The 25,613-nt window shown below is 37.5% G+C and overlaps 1 protein-coding gene across 4 annotated transcripts in view; it reads left to right on the plus strand.

Annotated features, from left to right (window-relative positions):
- The window catches only part of LOC149536277 (uncharacterized), a 313,709-nt gene that overhangs the window by 186,855 nt on the left and 101,241 nt on the right, over positions 1-25,613 (plus strand). The gene's annotated exons all lie outside the window — the stretch shown is intronic.

Consider the following 25,613-nt stretch of genomic DNA (forward strand, 5'->3'; position numbering starts at 1 on the left):
AAGACTTGAAACCAAATGTAAATGGAAGTGGATTCAACCTAGTTTCCTACCATAACAAGAAATTGCACATACCAATCCAATTTGAATCGATCACAGTATGATTTGTATGGAAATTGCAAAGAATAACCCTTGTTTTCATTCACCAAATCACCAAAAACGTCAACAACCATGATATCCTCGTGCCTAGAGGCTTGAATATGCTTATTACAACTACTCCCAAGGGTTCCAACAAGTTTTTGAATAGGGGGACTGTTGGGGATTAGTTTTGTACAAATTGAGCAAAAAGTTGCAAAGTTGCAAGACAACTTTTGAGCAACTTTTGTAACTTTTTTGTATATGCACCTAATACTAACTTATGACTCCAAATTGGTCACACTTTGTCTAATTAGGATAAAAAATGACTCAAATGTGCTATTACACCATGATTTTGGCCTTTGTGTCAATTGTTACAACTTTTTGGCCTATGGGCCCTAAATGTCCCTAAAGGACATTTTGGTCCCAAATTGGACCCTACCCTATTACATCCTATTACAAGTTATGGAAGACTTCTTCATGAGACCTTGGACTATGTCATCATCCCTCTCTGACGGACATCTACTAATGGGTTGTGAGTTGGCAAGAAGGTGTTCCTGCACCAATTCCCACAAATTTCATCAACAAAGAAAATAGACAAAATGCATAATGATTCTTTTTTGTCCTTGACTTTTTATAATTCCTCAACATGGTTTGGTCACGAAGCTTACATAATAAGTCACATTAATGACACATAAAATGGCTTTGAATTAACTTTATAAATAATCCTTACTTTGGCCACTGATTTTAATAAAGCATTTAATGCTTGTTAATGATGTCTCATGACCCTCATTTACTTCATGATTTTTATAATGGAATTTGATAATTGCTTTTGTGTTGACCATATGTTATGTCATGATAGAGGCATACTTTTTATTTAATTATAATAGCCACTTAGTAAATAACATTTGTTTATAATATAACCATTAATAGATAACTTTTTAATGCCATTATAATCATAATATCTCATTGATTACTCATCATCTCTCTGCCTCATCTGAATTTCTAGGTCAATTGGTGCTTCCACTATGCAACCAATTGCCTTACTAAAAATTGTAAGGGTCCATCTCTATCAACCCTTGGCTTACTATTGTTAGTAAATCTCTAAATACCCGCTCGAATAAAAGAGCCAAGGGTCATCACTAGAAGTGAGGTTGGTCCAGGCACTCTGACAAATATAGAAATACTTGATAACTGACTTACTTTAAATAGTAATTATGCCACACTGACCCAAATAAAGAGCAATCCTGAATACTTTTGATCTCTGGAAGGAAAAAGCCTCCAATTCTACCAAATGTGACCCTCTAACCATATGGCTTCGTCTATGATGGCCAACGATAGGCTAATTCAAACCACCAACAATGGTAAGCTAAAAAGGGGGCATTACGCTTAACCTCCTCTATCTTGAGCCAATTCCTAGCCATGAGCCATCATCAATGAAATTGTGCATAGCACTTGTATTAAGCAATTTGATCACATGCTATCTCCCCAAGACTCCTCGCATCCTAAATGAACCATTGTTTTGAATGCTAGAGAGGTGTTCCATAGTTATCATCCTCGTCCTCTTTCCTTGAGTCCTCGGATGCACTTTCCATTTTGGTTTCAAATCTTTCAATATGCTGGTTTGAAATTTCAGATTTATTGTTATTTGTTGGATAGTACCCAATTTGTTAAGTTTCCATTTCAAAGGGCTTTTATGAATTGGATCCATCGCTCCTTGCACTAGAAACATAATTGTTAGTGCCTCACATCATTGAGGGGTTCACGATCAATTTTCTGAAAAGGTTTCCCTTACTGGTTCAACCCTTTGGGAAAATGTTTCCTGTCCTTGTTGCTAGAAAAAGGCTTAGATGAGAACTTTCTCCTTGGAGTAGCAAGTACCATACTCCAAGCCTTCTTCATGGCTTTTTGTATGGTTTGTGGATCAAAAGCCTTAACCCAACCACGTAAAGGTTTTGTAAGTTCCTCTATGAAGAGAACTACCAATGTCCTCCCAGAAATGCCGGCAACTGTCATGGGTGACCTCTAAAAATTAGCATTGAAGATCTCCAGTGAACCATCCTACTTAAGTTGTGCAAATTTTCTGAAATAAATCTGTCGGTCCTTTCTGTTAGAACGTCCCGTGATTTTATTTGTGAACTCATCCTAGTTGTCACCAGGCCATGATACCATTAGTCGTGGGCAACACTGTAAAGGTGTAATGTGGCAGACTTAGTCACATCCTCTTCAAGCATAGGCCTTAGTGACAAATAACTGTCCAGCTTCTTGACCCATGATCTTGTAGTACACCATTGCCATCAAAATGTAGCAAGCTAAGCTTTCTCACAACATGCTGCAAATCCCTTTGACCCTGTTAGTCTTATCTACAAACAGGCCTTGTAGCTTTAGTGTCTGCTCTTTTGTGGTTGGTGATCTCTTTGTCTAAGTAAACATAGGTTATAAGTGTCCCAAAACTAAACCTTTAGTATGATTATGCTCATCCCAAGTGGTAGTCTAGACCCCACCTTGAGTACTACTAGACTCACCATCTGTTGTTTCATCAGCCCCAGCAACCCTGACTTCATGCCCATCATGGTATCTAATTTGCACTCAACACGGGAATTCAGACCTAGGGAACTAGTATGCACTTTGTTCTTCTCAGCCATGGCACCTGTGATGCTTCCACTGTCACTTTAAAAGATCCTTTTGATATGAATAATTTCTGAGATTGTTCCTCCCTCTGGATCTTTTGGTGGCTCCCACTGGACACGATGCTCTTCTCTAGTGTACTTATGAAATGCTTTGTCAACCATCAAAAAATCAATTTTGCTTATAAATGGATAGGAAAATTAAGCTCTGATTGCACTAAAATATCCCACCATGTCCTGTATATATATATATATATATATATATATGAATGTGTATATATATATATATATATTCTGTATATATATGAATGTATGTATGTACACACACACATATACAGATTGTCTGGTGCTTTTTTGTGTTTACTAATTTTTTGATATTTTTGTGTGTAATGGAACTTAACTTTTCATAAATAATCGCCCACAAATCATAAATAAACATTTTCTTAAATTTGGAATGATTACGTAGCTAGTTTCTGTGTTCTGTCTGGTACAAAGGATTAGTGAGCATCAGCACTGTTAGAAATTAATTTAACTTCAGCTAATAGTCATTAAAGATCTGCAATTCTGTTGCCCTTAAGTCTTCTGATAATTCTGATCCAATGTGGCTCTGATTTAATCCTAGTAACCGTACACTGGATCCTTGAGATGAATTGGCCAGCCCATAAAATGAAAGCCCAAAGTCACCAATCTGCAAGTTGTCCTCTTTTTATTCTGTCCTGTGTTTTCCTCCTGTATGCCTTATCAAACTGAAGTCAATGGAAATCTACAATCTCTTTCTTTCAATCTGCCTACAGAAAATACATATGCATAACCTTTCAATTCTGGAGACATGAAGCTCTACTGCACCCTTGAAATGGAATCACCTTCAATATGCTGTTGGGTTGTCATACACCTTCAAGTACTAATCCTTCTGAGAGTTCTTGTTCTCAAAAGTCTGAAAATAAGGCTGCAAACTCTGGTTCTCCTTGCCCCCAAACTTGATCAATCCAAAGATATAATGAATAATGATGCCCAAAACTAATCTTTTTTATTAAGTTTTTATTGACTTACAACTCCACGTACAAATTGGCTCCAAAGTCTATTAATTTATCAATTCATTATTTTATTAATGTTTCTCCTCAAAAGGCTGGCCAAAATGATATTTATGAATTGGTTTTATTATATTTAAGTGAAGTGTCTTTTAAATTTAATATAATTATCACTTTATTTTTGTAAAGTTATTCTATTTTGTAAAGTTACTTTATAGAACATTAAATGATTAAAGTCAAGTCAATATTAACTTTAATGTTTAAGTATTACTATTTATTTGTAATTTTGTTTCGGCCACTGAAGTCTGACAGTGGATGTTGAATTCCAGCCCATTGGTGATATCGAAAAATGGTAGTACTTCCTAAAATGCAGTTCAGATCTGATTTTCTAAAATGTCACAAATGGATCCCCTTCAAGGCTCACTAGTCCTGGATGGGTTCCCTATAAACTATTAGCCTGTGGGAAGCATCGCTGGTAGGCTAACCCTGCAAAAACTGAAAAATGCCTAGGAATGGGACATTACAGCTAACAACAACAGATTTGGTTGAAATGAAACTCTCTATCTCTCTCTCTCTCTCTCTCTCTCTCTCTCTCTCTCTCTCTCTCTCGTGTATGCACACAATGTCTTGCTTTTTGGAGAAAAAGGCAGTCAGAAAATTGTCTGAAATGTTCTGAGATACCAATATGATTGCCTCAGCCTCTTGAGGGAAATCTTTGCTAGTCAAAATACACATAGTAGCAATAGATGAAATTTTGACTACGAAAAAAACAACATAGAAGTTAGCTGATGTTTTCAGAAAAGTAGGGATCAGATTCCTCCTTGTTTCCTTGTCAATATGATGAAATTCCCCCATGTAGAAAATCCCTTTAGACATGTGGCCGCAGCCATGTAAGGTCCCCAGTCTTTAGCAAGTCTATGCCATTGATTGAGTCAGTTCTTAGTTGTCGAGTTATTTGACTTTCCAGTGGCCTATGGCAAGTTTTGGCTTCGTTTTGAGGGACTTATATTTATAGTGAGTAAACAGTTGGTTCCTATGAGCTCAATTGAGCTAGAGTAACTGGGTGATGCTCCAAGTTTTTTTTCCGGCTTTTGGTTTGGGCTCCATGAATCTTGGAGGGAGTGTCTATCTTTAGTAAGTCACCTTGTTAGGTTCATTCATCGTTTTTCTTCATCAGGATCACTCATGTGTTGTCAGATTTCGAGTTTGATGCTTCTTCAGTCGTTTTCGCATGACGGGTAAATTATTATTATTATTCAACTAAATATGCGGAGGTTGCTATTTTTTCTGGTACTGAACTTTAGCTATCTTAGTGTCATAGCTCATTGGAATTGGTTTGGGAAGTTTTAAATCTTGGGCACAAGAAACGGTGGCCTTTTGCGCCAGAATATTATGATATGGTTGAAAATGTCATTTTTGGGAGCCAAAAGAAATTAGTAAATTATATTATATGGCACTTTAATATATTTAATGTTATAAAGTGATGTTGTGTTGAGGAAGGTTCTTAAGTGGATGTTTACCGTACTGGTAAAGAAATCAATGCATACAGACAATGGAACAGAATAGCAGAATTATATTCGCATATGCCAGACATACATTATGCTTCATAAGATCAGTAATAGAAGACGATGCTTTACAATGATTCCAGACGGGATATAAATACTATCCGCCGAACCTTCCCGAAGGAGTCCGTCGGCCACAAACATTATGTTCGCTACAAACTATTTACCTGTCGGCTACAAAATACAAAACACCGACGACAGTCATTCCGTCGGCTACAGAAAACACCGCCGGGAACATCCAATCAGCTGACAGCATCCCTCCAAAAAAGAAAAGTTGTCTCCTAACGACTGACAAAATATTTGAGACAAATTAACAAACAAAATACATTAACAGACTAATTACAACAAGATAAATCTGCTTCTGAAACATCACTTCCACATTCATCCCGTTACATCTGCAGCGTTTGCTAACACAACAGTGTCTCCTCAAGCTGACCTTGATAGCCACTTGTGTTGTTTTCTCTGTTTTCAATTCCTCGGTACCCTGAGCCAAGTGTCGCTACACTGCCTCCAACTGGATGATTAGCTCCTCCCGAGCTCTTTACGCATCCACCAAGACAGCCTCCCGGCCAACACCTACTCCCAGTGCCTCTGGTACACAGAAAGTCCATGCCTGCAACAACTTCAACTCTTCTCAATTGTTCAGACTCCCACGACTGATATTCGTAATGACTGGGGGTCCAGGGGGCAACGCCCCCGCGGGGTCCTGCTAGGTGCGCTCCCTGTCGCAGTACAGGGCGGGGTCGAGGTACACCCATCTTCTACATAGACTCAACAATCTCTCCTCCGCAAATGAGAAACAAAACTCCCACAATCTTTCGCTGAAACAACTCCTCCGGCAATGAGAAGCTCAACAATTCTCTCGGCAATGAAAACAATCAAACAATCTATTCCTTTGAAATTTCTTGTTGCAAATCGCATTAAATACGGGCTTCTCCAGAAACCGCAGAGCTAACGCACCTAGAAAAAAATGCAAAGCCGCGGGGCAGTCTGTGGGAAAATGTGAAAAGACTCTGCTGAGAGATGCGGACAACTCCGCCGACGCCCAATGAAGAACTTCGCGGGAAGATAACAGACAGATCACATTGCGGAAGACCTCCCGCGGGACAGTCCACAAACATCTGCCGCGGGACAGTCCGCGGACAGCTACTTGCGGGACATTCCGCGGACATCTGCCGCGAGACAGTGTGCGGACAGCTGCATCTGCCCGCGGGACTTTTACTACTTTTAAAAAAAAAAAAATTTATTTTGTTTAATTTTTATTTTATTTTTAATTTTTTAATTTTTTTTTCTTTCTTTTAGTTGTTCTTGGACAAAAATAAAATAAAATAGAAAGACAACACCTCAATTTTGCCTCCAGGCGTCGCCATTCTGCAACGACAACGGAGTCAGCTGGCTATCCTGTGACAGTGAAAGAGTCTTCCTGGCACCATATATTTGCAATTTAAATCCGTTGACTATCGGAGGCACCTCTTGCTCGTCCAATGTATCCAATTTTATCACCCGATTGTCGCCGACCTCCCGGGTCTGATATGGTCCAACCCATCTTGCCTTAAATCTTTCCTGTTTGATTTCATCCCAACCGTCGTACTTGAGTACCAACTGCCTTGGCTGAAACCTACTGAGTTTGTCATGCCACGCCTTATGTCTGTTCTGTGTTACCTTCGTCACCCACTATGCCTGCGGTCGTCGCACATCTAGCTTATTTCCTTGTCGGTACCCTTCAAGTAATTTTATGGTGCGATGCGTTCTTTTCCTCCTGTGTGGTCCGTTCACCGTGTACCGAATGGTGGAATCTTTCTTTTTTCTGGGTTTGGACTGTATGTTCTTCCCCTCAGCTTCAGGCGTAACCACCTTTCCTTCTTCCGTTGCTTTGTATTCCTTTAGACACTCATTTTCCTCTTTTTTCTCACCTTCGTTGACCCTTAACATATTACAACTCGGAAACAATTCGTAGTCTTCTATCTGCCAATGGTAAAGGCCATCATCGAGTCTAGGTCATCATCATTTGATCCTCCTTGTAGTGTCAATACTCCTTCGTTCGGTTCCATTCTCCTCTTTCCTTCATCGTCAGTTCCTTCGTCGTCACTGTCACCTTCACCTTCTGAGTTTGACGATGCTGCCTCCTCACCTACCATTTGTGTGTGTAAGTCAATTATGAATCTTTTGCCTCCGTGCTCCATTGATAGGGTATTTCGTTTCCAATCATGTTTTACTTTTGCTTGCACCAACCAAGTCCGTCCGAGAATAGCATCATATCCTTTTCTTTTCAATGGAATGACCACAAAATCCAATAAAAATGGTTGCGTACCAATGGTTACAGATTGCGCCTTTAAGGTTCCCAATGGTTTGATTCCGTGCTGGTCCGCCGTGAGCAACTGGAATGTAGGTGGCGACAGCGTCGGCTTTCCCAACTTCTTCCAAGTATCCTCCGGCAACACATTCACGTCGGACCCTCCGTCGACAATTGTGTCTGTCAGAACGTTTCCCAAAATCCCCATCTCGACGATTGCCGGATGCCATCCGGATGTGAGTGCCAGCAGCATTGGGTCTGTTGTCATCACTTCCCTACTGTCCCTTCTTGTGTCCTCCGTTGCTTTCGAAAATGGTGTATGATTCAGGATGGCCGTCCATAACTGGGGTATTGTGAGGTCACTTATCTTGATCGGTATCTCCGTTTGTAAGATCTGTCATACAATGTTTTGTTCTACGAAGTTCCTTGCTAATGTGCCGATGATGTCCTTCAACTGAGATGTCCCCGTCGACGATGCCTTTGCAATTTTTGCCTGCATTTCCCCCAATTTTTTTTTTCCTCCGCTTGCCTCCGTGTAATTGCTAGAACCTCCTCTACGTCTGTGCCGACAGTGATCAAGTTTACTCTAAACTTTGGACACTTGGAATCTTCGTGATCGCTGGGTCCGCACCATTTGCATAATAATTTCGGTGTGTTTGCCGTTGTACAATCCCGCACAAAATGACCGCACAAATTACATGCTCGGCATTGAATGATTGGCCATCCGTTTGCATCATACTGAGTTCGACTTCGGCTCCCATTATTATTGTTATTATTTGTATTGTTGTTGTTATTTTGCCCTTTGCTATTATTCCTGTATCCTCCGGATGTGGCACTTGCACTATTCGTATTTCCGCTACTACCCGACGGGGAAGCCTCTTGTGTAAAAAACACCTGTGGAGATCCTCTTGTCTTCATGTTGAAGGGGCATTCTTTTGTCGAATGGCCCATGACCTGAGAAATTTCACAAAATTGGTTCTTTGGACACGATCCTTTAGTATGACCGTCGGTCTTACACTCCGTGCACCACAGCTCACTGCCTTTTGGCTCCTTCTGCATGTTTTTAAACTCCTCCATCATGCGGATCATGTCCTTCTGTAAAGTGCGGACCTTCTTGCCACTGCCTTCATCATCGTTGCTATCTTCTCCGATAGGCTCGTCGTCATCAGAATCAGATGAACTAGTTTTCTTTTTCTTCTTTGTTTTCTGCTCACTTTCGAGGTCCAATGCTCTGTTATAAGCTTCCGTGTATGACGACAGTGGCATAATTTTCATTTTTCTCCGCAACTTCAAGCGTAGGCCTTCCACAAACCATCTTTTCTGAAGTCCGTCTGCTGGCTTACTTTCCATTTTGTTTATCAAGTCTTTTAATTTCCTGGCGTAAACGCGGACGGTTTCGTTCTTCCCTTGCTTAGTATTGAAGATCTCTGCTACAATTTCATTATCATCCCGCAATAGTTTAAATTCTGCCAGAAACTCTTTTTTAATGTTATCCCAACTGTTTAGCTTTTGTGGATCTATATCAGTGAACCAATCAATTGCTACGCCTCGTAGGGTGGCCGGAAACTGCCTCATCCAGTCGTCTTCATTAGTTATCCATTTGCCTTCCAGATCGTTTCACATGTTTTGCAATGTCGAATGGGATCGGCCATACCATCGCCATTGAACTTCGGCAGTTTCTCTTTTGGTCTCGCCATCATAATTGGTTTCTGTAAACAGGCGTTGCTCGGTCGTGCAACATTGGCACTCTTCACTCCCACACCGACGGTCTTCAGTCCCACACCGACAGTTTGTACCTCCACATCGGCGGACTGGTCTCCCACACCGGCAGTCTGCACTCCCACACAGGCGGACTGGTCTCCCACACCGGCGGACTGCTCTCCCACACTAGCGGATTGCACTCCCACACCGGCAGTCTGCACTCTCACACCGTCAGACTCAACAACTCCGAACCTTGGTGAAGAAGGGTGTTCTGAAGTTGTCCCCTGCGGAAGTATATCCCGGACGAAGAGTTCACTCCACACTCTTTCTTTGTCGGCACTCCGAGTCGTGCGAGTCGATGCTCTTTCGTTTGGATTCTCTTCCCTCGGCGAACACAAATTCAAAAACTCCTCCCGTGCTTCTTCCACCAATTCCACCTGCTGCCAAGTCTCCTTCAACAATTCTTCGGTGCTTCAGTTTCCGTTAGCAATCTTTTGAAATCTCCTTCGGCGTTCAGCTTGCTCTGCCATAATTAAATTCTCTTGCGCAGTACGGATTCCATCTTTTCCCTTGACCTTATTCTGATCCTTGTTAAGCTGATTTGGCATTGATCTTCATTCCTCCCACCTTTTAGGTTCATAAGGCAACGACGCCAAATGTTTACCGTACTGGTAAAGAAATCAACGCATACAGACAATGGAACAGAATAGCAGAATTATATTCGCATATGCCAGACATACATTATGCTTCATAAGATCAGTAATAGAAGATGATGCTTTACAATGATCCCAGACGGGATATAAATACTATCCGCCGAACCTTCCCGAAGGAGTCCGTCGGCCACAAACATTATGTCCGCTACAAACTATTTACCCGTCGACTACAAAATACAAAACACCGACGATAGTCATTCTGTCAGCTACAGAAAACACCGCCGGGGCCATCCAATCGGCGGACTGTGGAGTTATGTTTGGGAAACTTGTCCATTTGGAGATTATAAATATGAGTCTATTTGATGAGTAAAGCATCCAATTGAATATTATTTGTTTTTGTTGCTTTGTGGTTTTCTGAGTTACTGATTCTCAAATCCCTTGTTGAAGTATAAAGGTTTGGTCTAGGAGGCTGAGAAGGATTTCAAATCTCTGTTGAGGTAAAGTGATTCCATTATATTCTATTTTTTTTGTTAAATATCATTTACAATAATTATCTATGGCTTGCAGTTATTGTTTGGAGTTTTGATTATGTTAGTGAATAGTTTTTCCCTCCTAGCTTTTTACGTTTAGATTAATAAGAAAAATAGTTTTCACCACAAATGAGTCTTGAAAATTCACAGACTCTCTATGTTTTAAAGGCACAACTCCCTTCTAAAATGATTTATTAGTATACTCTTATTATAAATGAATTATAACATTTTGTGTAATGTTCCCCATCTTTTAGACCCTCAATGGAGTTCTTAGCTTTTCATTGTCCGAAGGCTAAGTGGAAGAATAAGGAGAAATAAAATAAATTAAAGTCAATAAATAAATAAATCTAAAGGTGGCTTTATATTTAATTAATTTAATTTTCTAGAAGCACAACTAATTATTGTATTGGAAAGGGGGAGGCTTCTAGAGAGTGCATTTTCTAGAAGCACAATGAATTATTATATTGGAAAGGGGGAAGCTTCTAGAGAGTGCAATTAAATAATATTTTATTTCTTTCTAGAAGGGTGAAGAAAAAGAATAAATAGAGTCGAGAGCTTCATTGTTAGGCATCCGATTATTGTCAATTGCATTTGATATAAACTTGGGAGAAGAAATTAAGGGTTTCTAATTTCAATTAGCCATTGTAGAGCGTCAATTCTTCAGCGTTGCAACCATTTGAAGTCGTGAAATATCCACTGAATTTGGCATTCAGGAGAGCTTCATTCTGGTGTTCTATTTGTGCTTAAAGTTAAGGAATAACCGAAGGGTTTGAAGAATATTGAAGGACTAATTAGTGCAGACCTCAAGATTCATCTTTGACAGCTATTAGTAATTGTTTTTTCCTTGCTGCTATAGTACACGTGAATAGTGCTGTGCTACAATACCTACGCTATAGTATTTATGCTTGATTTTGATTGCAACTTTCATCTCCATCCTTGGGCATCACTATTATCAGGTTGCTTTTGTAACTATTAGTAGTTAGCATTGTAATCTTAGGCATATAATTTTGCTCTTGTAAGTGATAACTTAGAATCAGATTTGGCATTGCTGTAGTCATTATTGTAAGCTCATTTGTCTTGGCAAATTCATAGCAACATTGTACATGGAAATGAATTCAATAAGGGAGATATATGTTACATACCATTTGTTTCACAAAATGTCCATCTAATAGCATATATAATCAGCATAATAGTTGTATGCCAATTGTTTGTCAAAATGTCTGTTGGCTGTAGGTATGCATTTTATATCTAGTTTCCACGTATATGCATTGAAAATACTAAAAAGAACTACACTTGCATGTTAGTTCATTGTAAGAGGTATTGTAATATCATTTGCAAACATTTTGAATTTCTTGGCATCATTCAAATTATATCAAACAATTTGAAACACCAAAAAATTGGAAAAGAAAAAGGCAACATACAAGTGTTTGACAATATTCCTTGAGCTAAAATCAATTAGTTTGGGCAAGGGATATTACATTGGTATCAGAGCTTGCTTGCAAAGTGTTTGACAAAATGTCAAACAACTGAATTAGAGAAGAACTTGATGTTTGACAAAGTTATAATCAGTTGGGGTTATTACAATTTGCTCTTTTAACCTGAAAGAACTTAAGGAAAGTAAAAACATTGTCCCATAACCACAAAAGAATGTTGCAGATTTAACATTGATACTTGATACATGCCACACAACACATATATAAAGATCACACTTTTATGATCAGGCTCAGCAAACTGAATAAAAGAAAACCGTAATTCCAACGTTGTTAATGAAACAACATCAATGCAAGAGGGAATTTCATCCGAAACTACCATCAAGCAAGATAACCACATGATTACCAGAGAGATGCCTAGGAAATAACCATACGATTAATTCTATTGTCATGAACTTGTTGTCTTCAACAAAAAGGAAATGACCTCTTAATTAATATAGCATAAGTATCCAAGTCCAGAGAGCCGACCCTTCAGGTCGATTAAAACAAAACATATATAGCCACGTAGGGCTTTCCGAATTAGTTTTTCAAAATACTAACTCCCTAAGGAGTTGCCAACTATTTAAACGGAACCGAGTCTTAAAGAAAAGCTAACTAAAACAAGAAAACAGGATGTGTGGCCCCTCTATCGCTTCCTAAGCTCCAGTTGTATTGTTGTCATTGGCACGCGGATCCAGGGAGTTAGAGAAACTGCCACCATTGTCTTTTCAAGCCTTGTGCGCTGCGAGGAAACTGATCAGTTCCTGTTGCTGCGGGACACCGAGTTGCTCCAAGCGAAGCTTCCACATCTTCATAATCCTGTATATATGATCAAGCTTTTTATCCTTGTACATCCAAATGGTCTGTGCAAATGATCATCATATAATCTTGTCTGGTGGCAATGGTTAAGTGCTTGACGGTGACCTTACATGTTTTTTTCAACAGTTTCATCTTGGAGAAAAAGGCCGTTTTGACCTCTTTCAGGAGTTTCTCATTCCGATCCTCATTTCCCATAATTTTAACATCAAAGCACTTAATGTCAGCTGCTAAGATTTCCTTCAGACACTCCACTTCTTTTGGCAGTTTAGAGCATTCTTTTGATCCTTTTCAACCACTATATTCCTCCATTCTAGGTTAGCTTTGGCGATGAACATAAAATCAACATCGAATTTATCCTCTGAATTTTCAGTCAAGAACCTGTCTATGCCATATTCTTGAACCTTTGAAATATTGATGACATATTCATCCCACTTAATCTTTTCAGCTTCCCAAGCATTCATCTCTAATTCTAGGAGAGAAATAACTGGTTGGTGAGGCATGAACTGCGTTCAACCACTCACCATAGGCTTGGGAAATATAACAATCTCTCTTAACTTGTTCATTAAAAATCTTATTAACAGGAGACGTAACATCAATGACAGAAATGGCAGTAGGTCAGTGCTTCTGTATTTGGGTTCTAGATTTCATGAATATATTCTGCTATCTTTCACAATGATTGTTTCAACTCCCGTTTATTCCTTTGATCTTTCCATATGCAATGAGAAAGCTTGGAGTTTCTAGTAGTCGATATCTCCATATCTGTTGTTTTGGAAGCAGGACCAAGGACCGTTTTGTCCATTGTATATGTTGATGTATAGTGTCTGTAGAAGTAATAATGTTCATCGGTCATATGCAAATTTGTATCAGATTTATCTGATAATATTCATTGGTGTTTCTCACTCACACACTCACACACACATATATCTTTGTGTGTGTGTGTGTGTTGTTTAAATGATTGCCTTAAACATGCGATTGATGATACTAAAGCATTGTTGGTTTACTCTAAACAAACATGGAGTCAGTTATGCCTCCGTAGAGGCATGACTCTTTGTGACCAGAGGCCAAGTAGAGTCATGACTCTACGAGACTCATGGCTCTTCACTAACATATATATGTATAGGCAGATCATTGAGGATAACAATCAATACAAGTCATTATAAGTCCCAGCGATCTGCACTATAATCATAGGATCATTCTCAACCTTCTCCTCTGCACTCTTTGTTGGAAGACTATTAATATATTCAATCTACAGTACAGGTTATCAGCAGTCTTCATTGGAAGATCTTTTGTCTCAGCAATCACAGAACAGTCACCATTTGAGGAACAAATCTGTTCTGCAATTATATAAGTAAGTGTATCTATAATTATTCATGTCTACTGTAATAGATTTGTCTATCAGAGATCTATAAAAAGTAACATGGTATGAGAGCCATTCTGATAAGAAACCCTATTACTTGGAATTAAAATCTAAAGTCTCAGATTTACAAAAGCTAAATTATATTATTAAATCAAAATGTTGAATCATATAAGACTAGAAGATAGGCTTGAGGGTGCATCAATTTTTTCATCATGGAAAATTAGTCATGATAATATTAAGAGAAATGGAATTAGAGGAGTCTATTGAAACAATGGTATCCATGCCTGGAAATGATCTGGAGAAAGTAACATGAAAAAGACACAATAATAAAGCAATGAAAATTATAATAGATTCTGTAAAAGATCATATTCTTCCATCCATATCCAGTCTCAAGACTGCACTTGAGATGTTCTCCGCTATAAGAGATACATTTGAAATCAACAATACTAGTAGATTATTAACCTTAAAACAAGATCTACTATATATAAAGATGAAAAATGAAGAATCTATTACATCTTACTTTCTAAGTATTTTTGAATTAAAAGATCAACTTGCAACAATGGAAAATCGAGTTGATGGCAAAGAACTCAGCATGATAGCACTAAGAGGTCTTCCTCTATGTTGGGAAACATTTATTCGAGGTTTAAGCTCTTGACCCGAACTGCCTAAATTTGATTTACTAAAGAATGAATGTACACAAGAAGAATCAAGATTAGTCTCAACGGGACTAAGTACAAATCAAGAGGGAGACATTCAAACACTTAATGTAAATTCAAACAAGAAAAGAAAATTCAAACATAATAGAAGGGAGTATGACAAATCATATAAGAAACGTGATTGGTCCAAAGTTAGATGTTTCAAATGTGATAAAATTGGTCACTCCCATAACTTTTGCCTGGAAAAGAAGAGAATTCAAGCAGCCTTAGTAGAAATCAAAGGAGAGGAAGTAGAGAAACAAAAAAGAGAAAACTATGCTTTTTACTTGGCCCTTTCAAGTGAATTAAATTCAAACCACAACACTTGGATCATAGACAGTGGAGCATCTCGACACACCCCCAGTTTTAAAGACAAATTTGAAACTTTCTCAGAACAATCCTCGTATGAAGTTACCATTGGAGATAACTCTACTCATCCTATCAAAGGCATTGGTTCTTGTTCAATTTACCTAAATTCAGGATTTACTCTTCAACTCAAAAATGTTTTATATGTACCAGGAATAAAAAGAAACCTAGCCTCTATTTCTGGTCTTGCAGATCAAGGATTCATAATCACTTTCCAAGAGGACAAAGTTCTATCCGGGCCAAAGAACTTTAATATTAAGAAAGCCATTTCCATCGGATTCAGAGATGTAATTCTCTATATAAACTTTATAATAATCAAAACCTAGCTCTTAGTCATGAAACTTCAAATTCCATTGAAATTTGGCATAGGAGGCTAGGTCACCTTCACTATCATGCATTATCATCCATAGGAAAAATTGTAAAAGGTTTACCTAGTCTCAAAATTGATCGTTTAAGTATTTGCAAAGGATGTGCTTTAGGCAGAAATACTAAGCAATCATTTGCTAAAAGTGTTCACAAATCAAAATTCATTCTTGAACTGATTCAGACTAACCTTTGCGGTCCTATGTCTGTATCTTCTCTTAATGGGTGCTTCTTTTATGTAATTTTTGTTGATGATTACTCTAGAAAAACTTGGATCTACTTTCTAAAACAAAAAAATTAGTTGATGTATTATCAAAATTCAAAGAATTCAAAGCCCCAGTTGAAAATCAGTCAGGACAGAAGATAAAAATACTAAGGTCAGACAATGGAGGTGAATACATCTCCAAATTTTTTTAAAACTTTTGCATTGCTGTTGGGATTAAGAGGGAGTTTTCTATACCGTATAATCCTCAACAAAATGGAGCTGCAGAACGTAAAAATAGATCAATTGTTAAATCAGCCAGAGCAATGATGCATCATCAAAATCTTCATACTTCCTTCTGGGTTGAAGCATCTAACACTGCAGTCTATATTCAATACAGATGCCCACACTCAGTATTAGAGAACACCACCCTTGAAGAAGTATTTACAGGCATTAAACCAGATCTAAGTCATCTAAGAATAATTGGATGTCCTGTTTATATCCACATTCCTAAAGAGAAAAGAACAAAGCTAGAACCATCCGGAAAGAAGGGGATACTTATTGGATATAGTGAAACAACAAGAGGCTACAGGGTCTTCATTCTAGGTCAAAGAACAATTGAGATTAGTAGAGATGTGAAATTTGAAGAAGATATCGCCTTTAATATTTCTAGAAACAGTGATGAATCTATGACTGAATCCATTTCTGAAGTAGATGAAAATCACCAAGTAGAAATTGAGAGGGAGAATGATATTGAACCATTCTCTACCACTACATCTAATCATGAAGATTTTGAAAATGTCAATAATAAAAAGAGGGCACTTTGGGCTAGGAAAATGATAGAAGAAAATCAGGTTGAACCTAATGAAATCATTCAAGAAAGTAAAAGAACGAGAAATCAATCATGTTATGTTGCATTATTAACTGAACTTATAAAAACTGAACCTTCAAATGTTAAAGAAGCACTTTCAAATCAGTCTTGGAAAGAAGCAATGATTGAAGAATATAACTCCATACTAAAAAATGATGTATGGGATGTTGTACCAAGACCTAAAAACAAATCTGTTGTTTCTTCAAAATGGTTGTTTAAAATTAAGCATGCATCTGATGGCAGCATTGAAAAGTGCAAAGCCAGATTTGTAGCACGAGGTTTCTCACAGAAAGAAGGTATTGATTATGAATAAACATTTGCACTAGTTGCTAGATATACTTCAGTTAGAACCATTTTGGCTATCACAACATCCAAGGGATGGAAGGTTCATCAAATGGATGTCAAAACAACATTCCTAAATGGCAAAATTGAAGAAGAAATTTATATCAAGCAACCAGAAGGATTCAACACTCATGACAACAAAACTCACATTTGTAAATTAAAGAAAGCTCTATATGGTCTCAAACAGGCTCCAAGAGCATGGTATGAAAGGATAGACAACTATCTAATGAAGTTAGGATATCCTAAAAATGACACTGATCCTAACTTATACTTCAGAATAGATGGTAATGATATGATCATTCTTGTGTTATATGTTGATGATTTGTTAATAACAGGTGAAAAACATCTCATAAAGAAATGAAAACAAGAACTCACATTAGAGTTTGAAATGAGAGATTTAGGTCTTCTTCGTTACTTTCTTGGATTGGAAGTCTGGCAACAAGATAACTATATTTTTTTGAATCAAGGAAAATATACAGTAGAAATTTTAACAAAATTTGGAATGATGGAATGTAAATGTAATAACCCCAACAGGTTATAACTTCTTCAAACACAAAAAATCTTTATAGTTCAGTGGTTTTACATTTCGTCAAACACTTTGCAAGCAAGGGTCCTCTGACTGATATAACTTTTCAGATTGCTGCAGTGGTTCTTGTTTGGATTTGCCTCAAAGAGAATGCTTACAAAGACTCCAAATTGTCTAAACAATGTACTAACATAAATATGCAACTAATTTTGGCAATAGTGAATGCATATATGAGTTCTAATCATGAAAATGATCACCTATAGCCAACTGGTATTTTAACAAACAGTTGGTATGCAAGCTAACTGGCTGATAAAAAATGATATATTAATGCTCAAAGACAACTATTAATGACCAACAATTGTATCTCCTTGATTGAGAATGAGTGTCCAATTCAATATTCATACTAAGTTAGCCAAGACTCTTGGCATTTACAAAGATATCAAAATATGATGATTGCTGGTAAAGTAATATGCACCTATAGCTGCCAATGAAAACTAATGCAACACTAAATATCTAACTTCAATACTTCCCTACAGCAGTACGCTAATCACATGCATGATTAAATACAACTAAAGCCATGGATAGGTGATACCATTGTGAGGAATGTAAAAATGAATGATGTACCTATTAAAGAATGATAGGTCTGATACGAAATGACAATTACAATAACACTCTATAGTGAAAGGCAACTATAAAAATACACATCAGACTTGACATAGATGTATTGCAATACCACTGAACAAAAAATAACCTCCTCAAGTGCCCAAGTCATGCCTCTCTAGCTGTTGCCCCTGATTGTAGATGGTTGTAATAATTTTCTTTGCTTTTTCGAATTTGCTTTTTCGAATTGCTTTTTTCGGTTCTGCTTTTTCGACCTGTTTTTTTTGGATTGCTTTTTCGGCCTTTTTTTTCGAACTGCTTTTTCGGCTTGCTTTTTCAAACTGCTTTTTCGCCTGCTTTTTCAAACTGCTTTTTTTGAACTGCTTTTTTGGCCTGCTTTTTCGAATTGCTTTTTCAGCCTGCTTTTTCGAACTGCTTTTTCGGCCTGCTTTTTGTACTCAAATATTTTTTCTCAATGTAGCACAAATAGAAGACTGAAGTATCTTCCTCCCAACTGCAATAATTCAAGTGATATTTCACACCCTCAAAATCGCGTACCAATTGAGAGTTTTCGTTCTCAATGGCCACAAATATTTTTTCTCAATGTAGCACAAATAGAAGACTGAAGTATCTTCCTCCCAGCTGCAATAATTCAAGTGATATTTCACACCCTCAAAATTGCGTACCAATTGAGAGTTTTCGTTCTCAATGGCCAGTTGTGACTATTGCAGGAACCCTAGGCTCCACAATGCACATCAACAAACATCAACATCAACAACAACAAATCTGGATGATTAGAATGAAGCCCGGGGTGCCTATTTATTCTTTTTCTCCACTTTCTCCAGAAACTTCTAGAACATTATTTTATTTTATCTATTAGTGACTTGATAAAAAATATTTTATAATAAGTCACTTTATTAAATTAATTAAATATAAAGTTACCTTTTAATATTTATTTATTTGATAACTTTATAAATAATTAACTTAATATCACTTATTTATTTAATTAAAATAATTAATTAGTCATCCTCATAAAATATTCATTATTTTGGACAACTTAATTAATTAAATTAATTAAATCAAATTGCCTCCAAAATGGGGACATGACAGTAAACCAACTTCTACTCCTATGGAAGTCAAGCTACACAAGTTGAAGGATGATATGATCAAATCAAAACTTACAGATTCTACTTACTACAGGGAGATCATTGGGTCTTTAATGTATTTGATGAATACTTGTCCTGACATATGCTATGCTACTAACACCTTGAGCCAATTTATGTGTGCACCAAAGAAGATAATCTTTTTGAGATATCTAAAGGGTACTATTGGCATGGGAATCAAAAATGATAAAGTCAACATCGAACTTCATGGATATTTTGATTCCGATTGGGCAGGTAGTCCCACTGAATGCAAGAGTACTTCTAGATGTTGCTTCAGTCTATGATCTGGAATAGTTTCTTGGTTCAGCAGAAAATAGTCTTCAATTGCATTAAGTTCTATCGAAGAAAAATACATTGCATCTTCCTTGGGTGCTAGAGAAGCAGTATGGCTACGGAAGTTGTTAGCAAATTTGTTCAAAAGACCTTTGAAGCCCACTATGATTCATTGTGATAATCAAAGTTGCATCAAGCTTTCAAGTAATTCGGTTTTTCACAATCATTCCATACATATTGAAATTCCTTACCACTACATTCGAGATATGGTGAATCGAGGAATCATTCAACTGGAGTACATCAGTACTAATGAGCAAACAACAGATATCTTTACTAAGCCTCTTGCTAAAGTGAAGTTGAAACACTTTAGAGAAAAAACTTGGTATGATAAATTTGTGATATTGAATATTGAATTTAAGTTTTCAGTTAATGAGAGTTTATGCTTTTATTGTTGTTTAGTCGCATCAGATATGTAATGAAAGGTGACGATCTTTCATGGACATATATTCAGAAGGTAATCGTTTGTAAGGTGACGATCTTGCAAATGATAGGCCTGTTATCATGGACATCTCTAGATATTGTTTCGGAAAATTAGAGATCATATGTAACGAATCCATTATGTTATCATGGACATCTCTAGATATTGTTTTGGACAATTGGAGATCACAGATAACATATCCATTATGATTACTCTAGATATTGTTTCGGACAATTAGAGATCATAACATATGTTATGATAGTGTTCATAGCATGGTGATTTTAATTATTTGGCTACTCATTGTTTTAGAGTGTTAAGCTCAAATAAAGTGTTCATATATTTTATTTTGAAGGTGTATTACTTCTCCCTTGCTATGAGGGAGTGTTGATGTATAGTGTTTGTAGAAGTAATAATGTTCATTAGTAATATGTAAATCTGTATTAGATTTATCTGATAATATTCATTGGTGTTTCTCATACACACACATGTGTATATGTATGTATGTATGTGTTGGTTAAATGATTGCCTTAAACATGCGATTGATGATATTATCGGCAGACTGTATTATTGGCAAACAACATTATATTGGTGAACATCACAAGTTATACTTTATCGATGTATTGTGTTATTGCTGATTTCTTATAATAAAGCATTGTTGGTTTACTCTAAACAAACATGGAGTTAGTTATGCCTCCGTAGAGGCATGACTCTTCATGACCAAAGGCCACGTATAGTCATGACTCTACAAGGGTCATAACTCTTCACTAACATATATATGTATAGCCAGATCGCTGAGGATAACAATTAATACAAGGCATTATAAGTCCCAATGATCTGCACTATAATCACAGGATCATTCTCAACCTTCTCCTTTGCACTCTTTGCTGGAAGACTATTAATATATTCCATCTATAGTACGGTTTTCAGCAGTCTTCATTGGAAGATCTATCATTATTAAAGTAAGAGTATCTATCATTATTCATATCTACTGTAATAGATTTGTCTATTAGAGATCTATAAAAACTAATAGTATAATCTTGGGGAAGCACCTCGTCTACACTTTTATTAGCCATTGGTTTCATCACTTCAGCTATCCACTGTCTTGTATTGTCAACAACATTCAGTGTAGTCTCAATTTTTGTTTTCATAGCTTTGGGAGTCTTCCCAAGACATTTTCTTACCATATCTCCTACTGGAAGAGTTGCTGGCACTATGCTCCTTTTCTTACTCACAGATAACTCGAACCAATAAGGAACAAAAGGATTCTCTTTAGGAGGAGGGGTTTTTAGAATGGGTGATGAACTAAGCGCCATTGGACTTAAAGTATTGGCTCCCTCTATCACTTGTTGATTCCCCTGCTCCGTCTCACCACTTAGGATTCCAACAGAAGTTTCCTCTCTTAAATCGAGATCAATTGTCACTAACTTATCACAAGTTTCTTTCAAACTGCTTAACTGTTCGTGTTTCTTTCTGCTACGAGAGCGAGTCCACTTGACGGAAGGAGAGAGTTGAACTGAACCTTAAACAGAGAGTTCAGGTTCAACTCTTGACCTTAGCTTTCTTGCAACAGGAGAAGGAACAACTTCATTAGTATTAAGAACAATTATAGGTGAACTGGGACTAGCATGAATTCTTTGAACACTATGAGCCATTTATTTTGACTATCTTTTGTTTATAAGCCATTGTTCTGTTTTGGTTAAGACAGGCAAGGTTCTTGCCTGCAAGTCTTCTTCTTCTGGTATGGCTCAGTCAATTTTCGGCAACGGATAAGCTTCCACTTGTTCAATATAAGCCAGGTCGACAGTTTCCTCATTCTCTTCTTTGACTACTCCAGAGGTATCTAGCGAGAGATCAAAATCTTTGATCTAAGCTAGTGACAATCTAGACCATAACCTCTTCCTAACCTCAAAATCATCTTGATAGTTAGCCCATAAATCTTCTAGATGGGGTACATGGGGAGTAGATGAACCTTGTTCGAAATATCCTACAGAAAATTCTTAGCTGTCAAAGTTAGGTCTAGTAGAATAGGTCAATAGGTTCATGGATTTAACTTCATCCTTAAGCTTTAGGGCATCATGGATTGTCTTGCATTTGTAATGCCCAAGTTCAGCAGGGAATGTGTAGCTAGAGCCTTTCCAAGTTTTATAACTCTTTTTTGCCATAGTCAATTGTCTATATATTTCAATGAACACAAAGCGATCTAGGCTGTGTTGAGGCAGTCTTAGGGGTTTTCCTTCATATCCTCCGACTCTTAGGTAGGCGAACTTTGGAAATTGAATAAAGAAGCTGCCATATATGTCAATCAATTGGGCGACTTCCTCTAGCTCTACTAGATCTACCAGGCATTCCAAATGCGTCAGGTCTCGGACCAACTATTTCCATCAACGACACTCCTCCACTAGTGGCCACATACAGGGTAGGGCCTTTACTCATCGACATGCATATCATTCAGTGACTGACTTCTTTTCGCCTAGAAAGGACTCCTAGTCTCTTTCTTGGCCTCATCTTTGGTTCTTTGATGCTTTATCTTGTATTTTTTCTCGGACACCTTTGTGTGCTCCTACTGCTGGCAGCCTCATTGTTGTAATTATTCAGTCCCATAGACCCTTTGTTGGTCTTTTGTTGGACATTAATTTCATTATCTTATCTTATTTGTTATGCTTGTATTCTCTTTTCCCTAAAGGTGTCTTGAACACTAGTTTGGCCAGGAAGGTGTCTTGTACTATTTTGAAGCGTTCTGGTTTCTTACTCTTCTGCAAGAGAGGATACTATTCATAAATGGGCACGCTTTGATTCCAGTCTAAGTGTGGTAAACCCTTCCATTCTCTGCCACAAGGCAAGATATAAAACAAATAGGAAGACAGAGAGAATCCAAAAATTCCAGAAACTTGAGAAAGTTCCTTTTGAAGCCTAGTTGCTATGATATTCGACCAATTGATAAATCTATCTTCTCCCAAGATTGTTTGAATGAAAAATATATCAAATTCTCCCAATGAAAGGCATGTGAGGTCCCTTTCACTCTATTCAACAGTGTAATGAGATCTTTAATCTCAGGAATCATATGTTCTCTGGTTAATGGATGCAGAAGGTGGGAATCTCCTCTCTTGTATTTGAAAGGCCAACATTTGTATTATTAAATTCAGTGATATCCGTAGAGAATTGATTGTAGGAAGAGCTGATAGTCCAATCCTCATAGACCTCATGTGGAGGAATCCTCAACGCACCCATTACAACAATTTGGTTAACATATACCAGAACTTGACCAATAAAGCCACAGATACACTTTTCAACTGCGTTATACCCATCTCTGTATGTTAAGACCAATTCAGGGCAGGGGAAAGCTTCAGGTAAAGTAAACACTTGCATCAACCCACTATCTGAGACGTTCTGGGATATAGAATTGAGCTTTGGGTTTGCAAATCTAGCCAACAATTTACCCATGTCTTCTTTTGCAAGGAATGTGTCTTCAATATCAGGCAAGACCCTACTTATGATAGACTCTTTAACCTTATCGGGTAACTTAGGACGAAATGTAGCCATGGTAAGAAAGTTAACCAGAACATAACAAGACGGAAAGAATTCACAACCCTTAAAATAATGCAGGAAAAGGAATAACACTTGATAATGAAGGGCAAGAGACTCATCATGCCGGGTGCATGCAAGCTTTGTTGAAAGGAATGCTTAAGCTGCCTTCGTGTATCTCCAGACAAGACTAGACAAATCTTTACTTAAAACAAGAATGGCAAAAGGAATAAAAGTAAGGTACTTTTAAATCATAAGACCTGGATCAAAAGCATGCGAACGACTAACGAGACCACTGACAGGACTAGTACTTTCCATCATTAAAAGCTCATTTGGACTCTGCACATACCGCAACATGCCTTGCCATCATTACCATTAATTCCCAATTAATACATATCTTTTCCGTACATCTCGATAAAGAAGAGTTACTTTTTGTTCCACCGCTCACTTGGACAATTGGCACCGATGGTATAAGCCTTTCTGACCAAGCGGACATAAACCATTGAACTACAAGAACAATTCAATGTTCAAGTTCAGAAGTCAAGATATGTTTGAAACTACACTCTCAAGACAACAAAATTTAGAAACGCGGGTGATCCCATGAACTCTGAACAAGAAAGTTCATTGTTCAACTTTAACAACAAACACAAATGTCTGTGAGAACAAACGACCCTCCAAGTTGAACTAACCTGACAGAGGAAGACTCATGAACTCTTGAACATTGAACATTGAACAAAGTGTTCAATGTTCATGTTCAAGGTTTTGTTTGACAATAAACATGAAACTAAAGAGCGCTGAACTGGCAAGTGTTTAAAATGAAGAGTTCAATTGGAGGCCTTTTCCTTAGAAACAAGCTTTAAAACACCATAATCGTGAATATACAAAGGTGGACCACACATGGGTAACTGATTACATTACCTATAACAAGATTGAAGAGTTTGATCTGCAATTCTGAGAATTAGTTTAAGTGTTTTTCATATCTGTTCATACTGTTGCTTGAAAGACCGATTTGGTGGTGAAAGAAGGTTTGAAATTATGCCAATTAAGAGACATATACAGTGATTGGTGGCTAGGGCATTGCTTTACCAACTGGAGGTCAAATGCACTACTGATATGCATCATTTTAATTTGCGAAATAAGTGCCCAGGTTCTGCAATCAAAGGCGACTTCAACCTGAACTGGGCCGGAATCATTGACTGATTTTGGCATCATTTTCATTGGAGGCAGCTGTTGTTTATTGGGTGTTGAGACGTCACTCTTGCTGGGCACAATTGCTTTCAGAAATTTGGGTATTGGTTTGACCTGCTGCAGCGACTGTTATTTCTTATCATTGGCGTTTGATCTGCCTGCGTGTGTGGGACGATTGGTTGACTTCCCAGTGAGACTCAGAATCTTCTGTTAGAGGCATATATTACTCTGTTGTTAGATGCTGAATATTTCTGCCCTTGGTTGACCGTCGACAAGTGCATTTTGAGTGCCCAGCTCTCTGTGAATCCAATCCAGGCTGTGAAATGAAGGAGACTCTGAATACTATGTGGTGCATAATGTTCACTGGTTCATTGTTGTTTCAATTATAGATTTTGAATCTGTTTGCCGCTGTGATTTGAATATGTAAGATGTTATCAGTTGTTCACATTTTGGGTGAAATGTTGATTTGATGTTATAGATCTGTTTGCATTCATGTATATATTTTTCCTAAAAACTCAAAGAAGATATTGATACATTTCAAAAATCAGAAGTTTAAGCATTAAAACAAAATCTTTCCAAAATTGGTTCAAATCATTTAACACTTTCAGCCAGTGCCAGCTGGGGTTTTCATTGTTGTTTTAGATCTTGCTTACCAAGTAGTTGACGAAATGTCAAATTGCTACATAATCAGCTTAGAGCCAGGCTAGGGTTATTACAAGCCATAGGTGCCAATCAAATTTCTTAATATCTGAGGGTGGCTTGAGATGGAATTCTGGGGCAGCAAGTGCAAGAGGCTAAGAAATCAAATAGAAAAATGTACAGTTAGAAGAAACTCTTACAAACTTATTCTTCACAACCTCTACGGATATGGCGACTCTTCTTTTGTTATGCTCTATACAGCTTTTGGGATGAT

Source organism: Cupressus sempervirens, chromosome 10 (genome assembly GCF_028749045.1).
Source record: "Cupressus sempervirens isolate cs-2001-9-10 chromosome 10, ASM2874904v1, whole genome shotgun sequence".
Lineage (NCBI taxonomy): Eukaryota > Viridiplantae > Streptophyta > Pinopsida > Cupressales > Cupressaceae > Cupressus > Cupressus sempervirens.